The sequence below is a fragment of the Tupaia chinensis genome, unplaced genomic scaffold, assembly GCF_000334495.1.
Source record: "Tupaia chinensis unplaced genomic scaffold, TupChi_1.0 Scaffold000037_5, whole genome shotgun sequence".
Classification (NCBI taxonomy): Eukaryota; Metazoa; Chordata; class Mammalia; order Scandentia; family Tupaiidae; genus Tupaia; species Tupaia belangeri.
In genome coordinates this window covers 449,458-464,405 of record NW_006159488.1, presented here as the reverse complement: position 1 = coordinate 464,405, position 14,948 = coordinate 449,458, and the positions used below count along the sequence as shown (strand labels likewise).

Genomic DNA, 14,948 nt, shown 5'->3' with positions numbered 1-14,948 from the left:
CTTTGCTTGCATGTATCACATTTTCAATAACTCCTCTGGAAGACAACTGTATATAGCAGAGATAGTGTAATGGGAGAGGGGGAAAGGGCAGAGGGTCAAACATAGGATTAAAAAAACATATATGTATGTATATATATGTATGAAAGTAGAAATGGAATATTATTGATGATAACATGCTTGATTAAGCCACTATGCAGTTTATCCTAGATGGGAAACCACATTTAGTATGTTGTGATGATGCTCAGGGAATGAATGTTAGGTAATATAAAAAAAAAAAAAAGTTGAAAAAAAAAAAAAAGCCTCTGTATAGCAAAGAAAATGATCACCAGAGTGAAAAAACAACTTAATGATTGAAAAAAAAATTTACAAACCACCTATCTGCTAAGACATTAATTTCTAAAATATTTGAGGGGTCTTGAAAAAGTTTATGGAAAATTCATATTATTAAAAAACTGTGCATGTGCATTTCAAAAAATATGTGTACCAAAATAAACTCATACTTTAATTTCATTTTTCCAGGTACTTTTTGAAGTACCCTTGTATAAGAAACTGCTGTAACTCAATAGTAACAAAGAGTAAAAGCCCATTTTAAAGCAGCATAAAGGCTTAAAAAGACATTTTTCAAAAGAAAATATACAAATGACCAAAAGGTATATGAAAAACAAAAAGATGCTCAGCATCACTAATAATCAAGGAAAGGAAAATCAAAACCACAATGAGATATCATCTAACAACTGTCAAGACAACTAATAGCTAAAACAAAAACAGGGGCCAGCAGGTAGTATAGTGGTTAAAGCGCTGAACTCCCACATGGCTGACTGCATTTTGAGTCCCAGACCTGGTGGCTTGCTTTCTCCCTTTTCCTCTCTCTCTCTCTCTGCCATTCTCTGGTGAGCACACCTGCTGTATAGAAAATTTTAAAAATATAATGATAAATAAAAGTAAACAAATGATTCTGGAAAAAAATACAAGGCTGACCCTGTATGCTTGTGGTTAAAGGAGTCAGATCCCACATGGCCAAATGTGGTTCAGCTCTCAGTCCTATCAGCTTGAAAAACACACTGGGTATGTATTTGGCCAAAATCCCAACAGGATGGAAAAATAGAAGAGAGATTATGGCATGACCATGCCTCCCTGGGGGATGCTTTCTCCTCTCACTTTCCATCTCTTCCTGGCCAGTGCACGTGCCTTTTTTTTTTTTTAAGAATTATTTATTTTATTTTATTTATTCATTCATTTTATTTTAATTTGACCAGAGAGAGACACACACACAGAGAGAGAGAGAGAGGGAAAGTGTTCTCACCAGGTCCGGGACTCGAATCGTGGTTGGCCATGTGGGAGTGTCCAGGACCTTAACCACCACACCAACTACTGGTCCCTGGTGCACATGCCTTTTAACAATTAAAAGAAGGGAATAAAAAGATGACTGGTGTCTATGAGAATGTGAATGAATTAGAACTCTTTTTCATTGCTGAGAGGAGTGCAAAATTGTCTAGCATCTACAAGAAACAGTACAGAGGTTCCTTAAAAACATTTAAATAGAACTACCATATGATTCAGTAATCCCACTTCTGAGTATTTATTCAAGACAATTGAATGAATCAAGAATAATCATTATTTCAAAGAGTCGTTAGTACTGCCATGTTCACTGTAACATTATTCAAAATAGCCAAGATAGGAAAGCAACCTAAATACTCATCAACAGATAAATAAAGAAGATAGAATGTTATTTAGTTTTATAAAAGAATCAACTGATAATCATCTCTGCTTACCAGAACTGCTTTCCTCACACTGTATTCCATGGAGAGTAAGCTACAATTGCACACCTGCACGAGACCCACCCTTGATCCAACCTTGAATGGAATCTATGTTCCCTATTGTTAAAAACTTTCAACTCGTGGCCCCTCTCCCTTTGCTTGCATGTATCACATTTTCAATAACTCCTCTGGAAGACAACTGTATATAGCAGAGATAGTGTAATGGGAGAGGGGGAAAGGGCAGAGGGTCAAACATAGGATAAAAAACATATATATATATATACATATGTATGAAAGTAGAAATGGAATATTATTGATGATAACATGCTTGATTAAGCCACTATGCAGTTTATCCTAGATGGGAAACCACATTTAGTATGTTGTGATGATGCTCAGGGAATGAATGTTAGGTAATATAAAAAAAAAAAAAAGTTGAAAAAAAAAAAAAAGCCTCTGTATAGCAAAGAAAATGATCACCAGAGTGAAAAAACAACTTAATGATTGAAAAAAAAATTTACAAACCACCTATCTGCTAAGACATTAATTTCTAAAATATTTGAGGGGTCTTGAAAAAGTTTATGGAAAATTCATATTATTAAAAAACTGTGCATGTGCATTTCAAAAAATATGTGTACCAAAATAAACTCATACTTTAATTTCATTTTTCCAGGTACTTTTTGAAGTACCCTTGTATAAGAAACTGCTGTAACTCAATAGTAACAAAGAGTAAAAGCCCATTTTAAAGCAGCATAAAGGCTTAAAAAGACATTTTTCAAAAGAAAATATACAAATGACCAAAAGGTATATGAAAAACAAAAAGATGCTCAGCATCACTAATAATCAAGGAAAGGAAAATCAAAACCACAATGAGATATCATCTAACAACTGTCAAGACAACTAATAGCTAAAACAAAAACAGGGGCCAGCAGGTAGTATAGTGGTTAAAGCGCTGAACTCCCACATGGCTGACTGCATTTTGAGTCCCAGACCTGGTGGCTTGCTTTCTCCCTTTTCCTCTCTCTCTCTCTCTGCCATTCTCTGGTGAGCACACCTGCTGTATAGAAAATTTTAAAAATATAATGATAAATAAAAGTAAACAAATGATTCTGGAAAAAAATACAAGGCTGACCCTGTATGCTTGTGGTTAAAGGAGTCAGATCCCACATGGCCAAATGTGGTTCAGCTCTCAGTCCTATCAGCTTGAAAAACACACTGGGTATGTATTTGGCCAAAATCCCAACAGGATGGAAAAATAGAAGAGAGATTATGGCATGACCATGCCTCCCTGGGGGATGCTTTCTCCTCTCACTTTCCATCTCTTCCTGGCCAGTGCACGTGCCTTTTTTTTTTTTTAAGAATTATTTATTTTATTTTATTTATTCATTCATTTTATTTTAATTTGACCAGAGAGAGACACACACACAGAGAGAGAGAGAGAGGGAAAGTGTTCTCACCAGGTCCGGGACTCGAATCGTGGTTGGCCAGGTGGGAGTGTCCAGGACCTTAACCACCACACCAACTACTGGTCCCTGGTGCACATGCCTTTTAACAATTAAAAGAAGGGAATAAAAAGATGACTGGTGTCTATGAGAATGTGAATGAATTAGAACTCTTTTTCATTGCTGAGAGGAGTGCAAAATTGTCTAGCATCTACAAGAAACAGTACAGAGGTTCCTTAAAAACATTTAAATAGAACTACCATATGATTCAGTAATCCCACTTCTGAGTATTTATTCAAGACAATTGAATGAATCAAGAATAATCATTATTTCAAAGAGTCGTTAGTACTGCCATGTTCACTGTAACATTATTCAAAATAGCCAAGATAGGAAAGCAACCTAAATACTCATCAACAGATAAATAAAGAAGATAGAATGTTATTTAGTTTTATAAAAGAAGGAAATTTTGCAAAATGTGGCAACATGAATGAATTTTGAGGACATTATGACAAGCAGGATAAACTAGTCACAGAAAAACATATACTATATGATTCCACTTTTATAAAGTATCTAAGATAGTCAATGTTATGTAAACCAAGTGAAGAATGGTTGTTACCAGTGACTGGAGTGGAGGGAAGATGGAGAATTACTAATCAAGAGACATTAAAAATTTCAATTAAACAAGATGGATATGCTCTAAATATCTGCTGTACAACATTGTACTTACAGACTACAATAATGCATCACACGCTTGAACATTTGCTAAGAGGTCAGAACTCATGTTAAGTGTTCTTGCCACAATAAAATAAATTTTTAAAAAATAAGAGATAAAATTGAGCTAAAAGACAGAGATTCATTTAGGTTGACTGCTGGCTAATGCACATATGGAGCAGTTCCAAATAGCACTGCAAAACTTTGAAAACTGGTCTGACATTAGAACCACCACACACCAAAGACAGTATTGAACTTGCAATCTGAACATAATCAGATTGCTAAAATGAAACCATCAATATTCAATAGGATTTAAGCAAGACCCAGAGTAGCGCAATATAATATTTAAAATGTGTCAGATTTAATCCAAAATTACTTGGCATTTAAAGGTAACCCTCTATTTACAAGGGTAAAGACAACTTATAGACATCAACACTGAGATGAGATGGATGTTAGAATTATCTGATAAAGACTTTAAAGCAGTCATAAAAATATACAAGCAATTGTGAAAACTTGTTAAACAAATGGAAAATATACGTTTCAGTAAATAGAGGACACAAATGAAATTCTAGAACTTAGCAGTATTGTCATATTCTGTTTGAGCTGCCATAACAAATTACCACACTGGCTTTAAACAGCAAACATTTCCTACGGTTGCGGAGAAAGTACAAGATCAGGTGCTGGCAGATCTGGTGTATGTATGATGAGGAAACAAGTCCTAGTTGGTATATGGTCATCTTCTTACTAAATACTCACAAGGCAAAGAGCAGAAAGGAAGATCACGTGTCTCTTCTTTTTATAAGCCCATTGTGAAGGTCCCTCCCTCATGACCTTAATACCTCCTAAAGGCCTATCATGCAACCATCATAATGGGGATTAGGCTTCAACGTATGAATTTTGGAAAGACACACACATTCAGTCCATGCAAGCATAGTAATCAAAGAGCTTCAAGGCAAAGGGCTCATACTTGACATTTTCCTAACAGAGATAATTAAGACAAATTGTTCACAACTCACAGGTGTGCCTTCACTAAAACAGTATAACTTGGAAGTTCTAATTCTCAAATCATACAAACATCTTCTGGAAATCTATTGTTATTCTTTTAAACCACCTCAAAGATAGGTATGTACCACAAAAACTTCACCTTTCATACTTTTTTAGAGGTTTTTGTTATAGGGCACATGCACTTGCCAGAGAGAGTGAGACAGAGACAGAAAGCGAGAAATCTCCAGAGGGTATGGCCACACCACAATCCCTTCTCCTGCATTTTCCTCTTGGGATCTTGGGCATGCACGCACACGCATCCAGCGTGAGTTTTAAGCCACCGGGTCCGGGACGCGAACTACAGTTGACTACATGGGAGTCCAGCGACATAGCCATTACAGTAACTGCAGGTCCCATCTTTCATACTTTCTGATGACTCATTGGGTTTGTTTGCTTGCTTGCTTCAAACAAAACTGGAATCACCAAGCTTAGTCTCCCACTATGTACAACAAAGTTTCCTGGCATACACCCCTAAAATATTTGCTGTATCTACTGAGATATTTTATGCCAGTTCGCAAGAAACATGAAAAACAACTGGGTTGTGTCAAAAGGATAAAAACACTAATCAAAAAGGGCTTCTATCAAAATAGATAAAGAAATGCAATTGACTGGAACAATAAATATTTTTAAGTCTATTAACTCATGGTCATAATTTAAAAAGAGAGAAAAGAAACAAAATGAAACAAACAAAAAGAACACCTCACTGGATACTTTTGGAAGTAACCAAATCACCAATTCCTTATTCTGAAGTTGGCAATCAGAAATGAAGAGGGAAAAAAAACATTCACCCTTCCTTCCCTACATGCACTGTATTTCAGTTAACTATAATAAACAGTCCTATTTGATAATGGAAAGTTCTTTTTTTAATCAAAGCATTTTAGCTAACCCATGTACAATGGACAGTAGGTTTAGAAATTACTGCTTTGTGCCTCTAAGTGAAATAGTTGATTCGGACAACAAATATCAATGGAATGAAGCCATTAGATCCATGTGGAACTTTAGAGTGGAGAGTTGAGACATTTAGCAACTGAACCTTAACATCCAAAGAATTAGACCAAGTAGACTTTATAGTCTCCTGATGTGATGTAATAGAAAGCTCACAGTATTCATCATCGATGAAATAGTCTTTCCAAAAATGTTGAGCCAAAATAAAATCAAGTATCAAAAACAAATGTTCATTTACAGGAAATCCAGAAGACAAAAAAAAAGTTAAAAAGTTAAATGATACCACAAGGAAGCAAATAAACATTTTAAAAGCAAGACCTTTTACTTCTGTAGACAAGTCATTGACCAGGTGCTGCAAGAAGTTGAAATGCCATAAAAAGGAAAAACTGGAATGAGCAACATAGAATAAAAGAATCTTAGGAAACATAATTAAGGAATTCAGTGCAAAGGTCTTATTTGGATTCTGACTTAAATAAAGGGACATCTGCATCTTTGAGAAAATGGTATTGGATGACACTAAAGAATCATTTTGTTATTTTCAAAGGTATGATGATATTGTAATTACAAGAAAATGCCCCTTTTTTAAAAGATGCACACTGCCATATGAAGGTGCAAAATGATGTGATGTCTCATTTTTTTTCATTTATTTTGAGATAATTGTATATTTGCATGCCATTTTTAAAATAATACAAAAAGGTACCATATACCCTTTACCTAGTTTCCCCATTGGAAAATTGATGTCTCATATTTTTTTAATACTTCAGAAAACAGTCAGACATACAACAAACATGGAAAAATCTCAATAATTCTTTAATATTTTATGTTCATGTTTAAAATTTTTATATTAAGAATATTTTTAATATCAATAAAAGAGTTGCCACTGAAAATATCAAGAAGATATCCTGAAGTGTCTCTACCAAGTTCCAAAGGCAACTCTCAAAAGACATGTAACAAAAGATGTGAGTGCATTTGCAGCCTCATTCAACTATGTGAATGTCTTTCCAACATGAGTGTTTTGATCTTCAATCAAAACACTTCAAAAACTTCTTTTCGTTTTTTCTTAAAAAATTCTTTTTAGGCATAAAACCTAAAATGGTTCTATTTTTCATTTTTTAAAGGAATTATTTTATTTAACTTTATTTATTTATTTATTTTAATTTGCCCAGAGAAGGACAGAGTGAGAGAGAGAGAAAGTGAGAAAACAAGCCGCCAGGTCCAGGACTCAAACCATGGTCGGCCATGTGGGAGTCCAGCGCCCTTAACCACCATGTCATTTGCCAGCCCTTGTTTGTATGTTTTTAAAAACAGAGTCACACCATGTCACAATTTTTCTGTTCTGTATCCCATCTGAGATTTCACATGCACCTCGAGATCTTTTTTAGACAGGGTCTCACTATGTTGACCAGGCCAGCCTCAAGCTGATGATCCCCCTGGCTCGCTCAGTCTTCCCCAGTGGCTGGGACTGCAAGTACATGCCACCATGCCTGACTTTTAGATTAGTTCAGGAACCAATTTCAGACCTCCCACATAACTCACAGTATCTCAGTAGCACACAACACTGTAACTGGGGTTAAAATGTTTTCTTTCAAATGCAGTCACCTTTAATTGTAATATTACCTGTTGTACTGTCTGTATAAGGTAAAATCATATCTCAGTAAAATCAAGCTTCACAATCTCTACTTATATAATGGGAAGAATTATAGGTGGAAGAGAGAGGGCTTTTTGGACTCATAGCCATCACTCACATCCAGATATTTACCTCTTTGCAAATTATAACCACCTTACAAGGAACTCCATTCCTCTGAAATATTCTGGCCTACATCAGAACTTACAACCCTTCTCTAACATTCCCAAGCAAAAATAAGAAAAGACTGAAACATCTGCACAAAATCAATTTATTTTAATTAAATAATTTAATTTAAAAAGTGAATAACAAAAAGAAAATAGAGTCCAGCGGGTGGCATGGTGGTTAAGGGGATGGACTCCCACATGGCTGACCACAGTTTAAGCCCTGAACCCAGTAGCTGAAAAATCACACTAGATGTGTGTGTATGCATGCCCACAATCCCAAGAGGAGTATGGAAGAAAAGGGATTTCAGCATGGCAATCCCCCCAAGAGGATTTCTCACTTCCCCTCTCTGTGTCTATGTCTATGTCTCTCTCTCTCACAGGCAAGTACACATGCCCTAAGGCAAAATAAATAAACAAATAAATAGATGAAAGTAACATATTGAGGCTATTCAAAGAGTGTCCTTGAACCAGCACCAGCAGTATCACTCTCATGTGGGAATCATAAATGCAAATTTATGGTTCCATCACAGACTCATTGAGTCAGAATCTTCTGGGGGTAGGGCCCAGGAATCTATGCTTTAAGAAGATTTGAGGCGGGACCAGCAGTTAGCATAATGGCTATGTCACTGGACTCCCATGTAGTCGATTGCAGTTCGAGTCCTGGACCTGGTGGCTTAAAACTCACACCAGGCACGTGTGCGTGCCCAAGATCCCAAGAGGAGAATGGAGGAGAAGGGATTGCGGTGTGGCCATCCCCCCTCGGGGGTGATTTTTCGCTTTCTATCTCTCTGTCTCTCTCTGTCTGGTGAGCGCACATGCCCTATAGCAAAAACCTCTCCCAAAAAAAAGATTTGAGGTGTTGTTTCTTTAGGGTTTTTTGGTTTTTTGTTTTTGTTTTTAATAAATATAAGTTTAAGAATCACTGAACTTGATAACCTCCAGAAATTCTAATTCAATTGGTTTAAGACAATCATTCCCAAACTTGGCTGCACATTAGAATCACCCAGGGAGCTTGTAAAAAATCCCAATATCCAGGCTTTACAAATGACCAATTAAATCACAAACTCTGAGGGTAGGATCCAGGCATCAGTAGGTTTTAAAACTCCCCAGACAGTTCCAAGTGCAGCCAAACTTAAGAACTATTGCTCTAGAGTATGACATGACCCAGGCATCAATATTATTAACAGCCCCCAAGATGACGCTAAAGTGTAGCCTTGACTGAGAACCAGTGAATGATATGGCTTACTTAGAAGATTCCTTACAATTATCTTGAAGTAGGGGTCATCTAAGCCATCTCACTGTCTGCTTCCGGCTGGTGTGGATCTTTTTTCTACTTCATACCAAGAATGCCTTCATGTGCACATGCCTTGATGCTACAAAATAGAATAGATTTTATTAATAAGAAAATAGGAATGCACAAAGTCAGAAACAGTACCTTCTACCCATTAGTATGTGTATGCCAAGTCCAGATTTCCTATTCGTTGACTAGCCTCCTCATCTACAGTTATGCAATATCAGGAGTATTGCACATCATAAAAGACCTCATTTCCTAACAATAGGGAAGTGATCTTATCCCAAAGTCCTCAATAGACAATTATACAAAAATCTATCACAACGCAGTCACTCAATTGTTGAACATTGGATATTAGCAAGAACACTTTATGTTACCTACATATAGCAAAAATAATGCAAGTAGTAATCAGAGTGTCCAGCAGGAGGGAAGTAACTAACAATACGCACGTATCTTCACAGGTGTAAATTACTCTATGGTTTATAATTTAACTGGTAATAGGTAATATGATATTTAAAACTTTAGAGATTGATTTCTGAGTCTTTTGAGGGCTTAGGATTCTGAAGAACAGATCTCTCCTTAGCTGATACTATCCTGAGCTACTGGTAGATGGGCACTACCACCACATCATGAGCTTGTGATCAGGAGTTACACAGAAGCCAGATCCACCAGTTACATGATCTTGAACAAGTTATTTAGTCTATTGAAACTTGATATGTTCGTCTATAAAATGGGGATGTTAATATTACCTGTCTTGAAATTTGGGAGAATTAATGTGATTTATTAACAAATTGGTTAGCACATGATTTCTAGTCAACAAAGGATAGTTATATCAATATTCTAAGAATATCGTGTGTTATTTTGAGTATCCCTCACTTTGCCGTATTATTTCATCTGCCCAGAATGCCTTTCCCTCTGGTCAACCAGGCTCATTTATTTATCTAGTATTTGTTGAACACCTACTGCATGCTGGTCCTATATTAGGCACTGAAGATAAAATAACATTAAAGCAGACAGCACGGGACCAGCAGTTAGCATAATGGCTATGTTGCTAGACTCCCATGTAGTCAACCACGGTTTGAGTCCCAGACCCGGTGGCTTAAAACTCACGCCGGGAGCGTGTGTGTGCGTGCCCAAGATCCTGAGAGGAGAATGGAGGAGAAGGGATTGCGGTGTGGCCATCCTCCCTGGGGGGTGATTTCTCACTTTCTATCTCTCTGTCTCTCTCTCTGTCTGTCTGGTGAACACACGTGCCCTATAACAAAAACCTCTCCAAAAAAAGAAAAAAGAAAAAAAGCAGACAGCACATGCCCTCATAGTAAGACAACTCAAATTGTTAAGTGCTATAAAGAAAAAGTAGAGAATGAAAAGAAAACGTATAAAAAAGAATATACTTAATGTGAAAAGCAGAATGGTTGGGACGAGGTGTAATGGTTACTTCACTGGACTCCCATGTAGCCAACCACAGTTCAAGTCCTAGACCTGTCAATTTAAAATTCATGCTGGGTACAGGTGTATGCATGCCCAAGATCTTGAGAGGAAAATGGAGAAGAAGAGATTACAGTTTGACCATTTTCCCTGGGGGGGTGATTTCTCACTATCTTTCTATCTCTCCAGCAAGCACATACATCCTATAGGAAAAATCTCTAAAAAAAAAAATTTTTTTTTAAATTTTAAAAAAAACTGAATGGTTGTATAGGACTTGAGTATAGTTTCTTTTTTATTTTTGTTTTCTTTTTTGTTTGTTTTTTTGGAGAGGTTTTTGCTATAGGGTGCGTGTGCTCGCCAGACAGAGAGAGACAGAGTGACAGAAAGCGAGAAATCACCCCCAGGGGGAATGACCACGCCACAGTCCCTTCTCCTCCTTTCTCCTCTCTGGATCTTGGGCATGCACGCACACGCGCCCGGTGTGAGTTTTAAGCCACCGGGTCTGGAACACGAACTGCAGTCAGCTACATGAGAGTCCAGCAACATAGCCATTACGCCTGCTGGTCCGGACTTGAGTATAGTTTCTACTAAATGCATATTACCTCTGCAGCATTGAAGTTGAAAAACAGTAAATAAAAAAAAAAAAATGTAAGTCAGAAATAATAAGTTAGGAACTGTTTGTACAATGTAGGGTTTAAAAGTATTGACTGTGGAACCAGGAGGTGAAACAGCAATAGTGCAACTGGGCCCACATGGGAAAGGTCAAGAGATCACATCCTGGCACCTTCCTGAGCACACCAGATGCACATGTGTATGCCTGTGATCTGGGTCAGATGAGAATGGGAATATAACACCACATGGAGACCCTATTGGAGTGTGCTTCCTTTTGGAAGAAATAAATAAACTTTAAAATAATGAGGACTGGCCCCCATAGTGCAGCGGTTAGTGCTGTGCATAGGGAGCTGGATCCCACATGGCTGATTATGGTTCAAATTCCAGTTCCAATAGCTTGGAAAAAACACACACTGGGCACATGCATGTGCATACCCAAAGTTCGGATAGGATGAAAAAATGGAGAAAATAAGAATCGTGCCATGTTTACACCCCATGGGGTAGGGGGGGCAGTGCTTTCTCTCCCTCTCTCTCCCGCCCACTCCTGTGGTCAACATACATGCCCTCTGGGAATAAGAAAGAGAAAGCATGAATTCTGTGTGTAGTCTCAATTCTGCCATTCACTAGGTATGTGACCTTGGGCAAGTTATTTCTGCCTTTGTGCTTTAGTTTCCCTTAGTACTTAGCACATAATACTGTGAATAAAATGCTGTGCAGTCAATATAATATCTAGTATACAGCAAATACTTAATAAAGACTTCATCTTGTGAAAGCTCTCTTAAATATTACCTCTTCTATCACTAGGTATGTGACCTTGGGCAAGTTATTTCTGCCTTTGTGCTTTAGTTTCCCTTAGTACTTAGCACATAATACTGTGAATAAAATGCTGTGCAGTCAATATAATATCTAGTATACAGCAAATACTTAATAAAGACTTCTTCATCTTGTGAAAGCTCTCTTAAATATTGCCTCTTCTATGAAACTTTTCCTACTACCTGTATAAGAGCTGGCTAAGTGAATAAAATGCACATGTGCTACAAGTAAAATTGAATTGAGTTTTACTAAATTGTGTTTAGCATGACAGCCTTTATTTCACAATCTAGCTTAAGGCCTTCATTTGAACCTCCATGTAATAATCACTGTTATATATCCTAGCTTAAGAGCTTCAAAGGAGAGCTGTAGTTTAGCAGAGAAAATTAGTTATCTTTGTCCTACAATAGCCTTTCTAAATAAGTCTGTCTTGCTAGTGAATTTTGCACTTCCCATAATAATAACTAATATATATATACACATTCTTAATATGTTATAGGGCACATACATTCACCAAAGAGAGTCAGAGAGAGGGGGAGGGAAAGTGAAAAAGCATCCCTGGGGTGATGGCCATACCTCAATTTTTTCTTCTTCATTCTCTTAAGATTTGGGGCATATATGCACACACACCTGGCATGTTTTCCAAGCCACTGGGTCTAGGATTTAACCTGGATAATTAGCCATATGGGATCTAGCTGCCTTAACCACCTGGCTAGGCTCGCTAATATTATCTTTCAGTGTGCAAAATCATATTTATCAATGCTTAGTTAATTTGATTTTTTATATGTGGGTATTATAATCACCCCCATTTTACAGAGAAAGAAATTACACTTCAGAAACTAAGTAATATATTCAAAGTTGTAACTACTAAATGACACAAGCCAGAACTCCCTTGAATATAGATCTCTAAACTCCAGGGTTTTTCCATGTTCTCTCATTAAAGGTAGGAACCGAAAGACCTTGGTCATAATCAAATCCACTCAATTTGTAGAAAATGATCACCAATATCTCCTAAAAACTCCAGAGTCATCTCTGTGTCTGTGACCATATGGACACAGTTGCAAATGTTTTACTATGACCGAGTCTCATACGGTAAAATAATTTCTAACAGGTTAGCCTTGATAGCACTCTCCTCCTAACAATTAAAGAAATAATAAATAATACCTAATGTTTCTTTTTTCTTTGCTTTTTTAAAAGGTTTTTTGTTTGTTTGTTTGTTTTAATCATACAGCATGTGTGCTCACCAGAAAAGAGAGACAGTGAGAGAAAGTGAGAAAGTACCATCCAGAAAAGATGGCCATGCCACAGTCTCTTCTCCTCCATTCTCCTCTTGGAATTTTGGGCATGCGCACACACATGCCTGGCATGATTTTCAAGCCACCAAGTCTGGGACTCAAACCATGGTCAGTCATGTTGGAGTCCAGTGCCTTAACCACCATGCCACCTGCTGGCCCTAATACCTAACATTTCTAAAGTGTTTGCTATGTGCCAGTCACCACAAAAAGCACTTTACAGGCATCCTTTCACTTTGTAATGTGGCCAGTGCCATTTCCCTGTTTCACAGATGAAGTTTATAAAGATTAATCTAAGTGATAGAGCTCAATTTCTACCATTCAGCTGTATAATTTCAAAGTTTCTATTTTTAGTCTTCTTTTCAATTTTTTTTCAGTCCATATGTGTTATGGGTATAATAGCATCTTGGAGTTTCCCATTCCCAGGCTTCCCTATTGCGAGAAATTGTAGTTCCCTGCTTCAAAGTTATCGTTCCTGTGTGTCATTAAATTCACTACAAAATTTTTTTCTCTGAAAATGACTCATATGCCTCTGAGAATCACCGTATTGGGCCTTTCAGTCCTCATTTCTAAGGATGTTGTTGTCTGGCACAGATCTGATCATGATTGATAGATAGACTTTCTAGTCACACCTCAGATCTAGACCTTTCTGACCAAAAATAGATCTCACCATGACTATCAAACAGATAAATCTTCAAAAGTACCCAGAAATCTGGAACCAGCAGTTAGCGTAATGGCTATTTCGTTGGACTCCCATGTAGTTGACCGCAGTCCACGTCCAGGACCCAGTGGCTTAAAACTCACGCTGGGCGTGTGTGCGTGCGTGCCCAAGATCCCGAGAGGAGAATGGAGGAGAAGGGATTGTGCATGGCCATCCCCCTTGGGGGGTGATTTCTCATTTTCCGTCTCTCTGTCTCTCTCTTTCTGCTAGCACATGCACCCTATAGCAGCAAAAACCTCTAAAAAAAAAAAAAGTACCCAGAAATCAACTTGACCTAAGCCACGATGACTCCTAGAATGCCACTTCTAAGTTGGATGGAATTTGTGGAAATATTTTATCATCATCATTACAACTGTTGGAGAAATGTTCAATGAGGCACTGAATGTGCTCCAGATGGAAAGCCAGATGTATGTAATATTATGTGAACTACTATACTAACAAAGTCTCAGAAACTCTCTCATGAATTTGCAGAAATTTGTGTGTAACCCAACCTCAGAAGTCCACAGAAGATTGCTAAGAAATGGGGATTTTTTTTTTTTTTTTTTTTTTTAGAAAAAAGAGAGGAAGTACATGGTAAATATGTCTTGATGTCTTGGATAAATCAAGGTCTGTACCTTTTTTCACCTACTGAGATGGGACTTCTTAAAGAAAAAATTATTGTTAACAAGCAACTATAGGGATCACTGGCAAGGCTAAATGTGATCAGAAACGTGAATGTAGCTGAGAATGAGCAAGGAAGATCTGAGTGGTGTGTGTGCCATTGAGTTATTGTAGAAGTGTTAAGCCTTACAGGTGGAACAAATCTCTGGAGATCTGGCAAAATTTTATTGAGTAGGACATAATACATAACAAGTGGCCTCAAATTCACAAAAACTTCCAGTTTCTAGCAAGATGCTGAGTAACATCTGAAAAAGTTACATGACAATTTCAAGAGTTCCCTTTAAGGCAATATGATAGAGAAAGGTACTCCATCCGTAAATTCAATATCTAGAGAATTTTATAGGAGGACATAAAAAGCACACCTTGGAGAATTGAGCACAACAGAAGCACTCAGAAAAGGTGCTGTTCTTAGGGAATTTCACATGAAAAACTCAGAATTCATTAAAC

At 37.3% G+C, this 14,948-nt stretch overlaps 1 long non-coding RNA gene across 1 annotated transcript in view; it reads right to left on the bottom strand.

The window, feature by feature from the left end:
• Positions 1-14,948, bottom strand: part of LOC114008164 (uncharacterized) — an 85,777-nt gene that overhangs the window by 61,803 nt on the left and 9,026 nt on the right. Inside the window, exon 2 of the long non-coding RNA XR_003549723.1 lies at positions 8,950-9,060. This is a non-coding gene — a long non-coding RNA (uncharacterized LOC114008164). The remainder of the gene's footprint in view (positions 1-8,949; positions 9,061-14,948) is intronic.